A 1,921-nucleotide genomic window follows, 5' to 3' on the forward strand; every position below is an offset into this window, starting at 1 on the left:
ATCTTCAGCAAAAATTTACTTAAATGTGTTATCAGTAATATTTTTCTATATATTGAGCATTCTGTTGCATCACCTTTCTTTGGAATAGGCACAATGATGGATCTCTTCCAGTCAGTTGACCAAGAAGCTGTCTTCCAAATACGCTGCCATAGACGAATGCTCCTTCAGCTTGTTGAAACACTTCATTGGTCTTCTTTTGGCTAATGCTTTCAGTGCAGCTTGAACTTCTTCCTTCAGCACAATTGGTCCTTGCTCATATGCTACTTCCTGAAATGGTCTTTTTTTTTTTAATAGCACTTCGTTTTTTTACTTTTTTGGAACTTAAGTCACACAATAATTGAGTGCAAATTCTAGATATCTAGGAGCTAAAAGAAGCATCTGAGATATCATTCATTCATTTTGTTTATTTCATTTTAGAAGTGAGGAGGATGAGATTCATTGTCAGACAACCCATTTGTAGTAGAAAGGATTAAAAGTTATTTTTGTCATTTGGCTCCTGGTTTAGTGATTTTTCTACACCCTTAGACTCTTTGCAGGTATTTCATGGTCTTAATCAGGGGTCCTCAAACTTTTTAAACTGGGGGCCTGTTCACTGTCCCTCAGACCTGTTGGAGGGCCGGACTATAGTTTAAAAAAAACCTATGAACAAATATCTTATTTTGAAGTATAAAAACAAAGGGGACAAAAACACTCGGCAGGCCCGATAAATGTCCTCAGCGGGCCGCATGCGCCCGTGGTCTGTAGTTTGAGGAACCCTGCTCTTAATGGTTGTCTCTCTCAGGGTTACGTATATAGTAGATGAGTGAATTTTATAAAGACCAGCTTTTAAAATTTTGTATTTACGGCATTTTATTTTATTTTAAAAATGTGATGCACAAGTGGATTAAAATTTATAGCACTAATTTCCTAGTTAGTTATTCAGCAAATTTATGAATCAAGTTAATTGAAATTCACTACAGTTTCTATTTACTCTTTTAAAAAATATTTACTCCTGTGAGTCAAAAACTTCCATGTGGTATTCACAATTCTAAGAACAAGGCATACAATAGTGCATAAGATATACAGATCTTTAAGAAATTCTAGTGGTAAGAGATAATTGATGAGCACAGTGTGAGACTAGTGGTTACTGCTATATTGTTAAGAGGAGGGATTGATGGGGAAGGATGATTTCAATGCTCTAAAACTTGATAGAATATATGCAGATATCTGCACTTGTCCAAATTCATTGACTAGCAACACAGGATATGTACAAAGATATTTCATTGTATGTAGGGGGAAAATCATTTGTAAAACAGAATAAATATACTCTCTATGTTATAAAGACCAACAGTAAACACCCATGAAACTACCCCCATTTCAAGAAGTAGAACCTTCTAGCAACATGTACCTACACATGTGCTTTTCCTTTTGTCTTCCCTTTGTATGTCATGTGCAGCTCACCATTTTACTGGATTTTAACAACTCTTTGCCTTTAAAAAAAGCAAAACAAAACAAGCCATAAAACACGTATATATCCCCCAATACTATACTATTCAGTTTTGTTTTCTCTTGAGATTTATAAAAATCTAAGTATACAGCTTAGTGCCCTTTAACTTGCTAGTTTCACAGCTTTGTTTTATAGGATTTACCCATGTTGTATAAAGCTGTAGTTTATTTCCACAACAGAGGAATATACCTACTTGTCGTTTATTGACTATCTCATTATCCAACATTTCCTATTGATGACAATAGTAAGAAATCCAATATCCGACTGTTTCGTACCTTAAGGTGGGTATCTGGCAGGAATGAACTCCTAGTGCTGGCTGTGGTGGTTAGGGTTCTGTGGGAACTTGACTGGGCTGTTATTGTCAATGGGTTGGCAGTTATGTAATGCTTTGATATGACAGTTATAAATGGATGGTACCCCCCCCCCCCAAAACCA

The sequence above is a fragment of the Echinops telfairi genome, unplaced genomic scaffold (genome assembly GCF_000313985.2).
Source record: "Echinops telfairi isolate 266 unplaced genomic scaffold, ASM31398v2 ScPeMD7_25;HRSCAF=90, whole genome shotgun sequence".
NCBI lineage: Eukaryota > Metazoa > Chordata > Mammalia > Afrosoricida > Tenrecidae > Echinops > Echinops telfairi.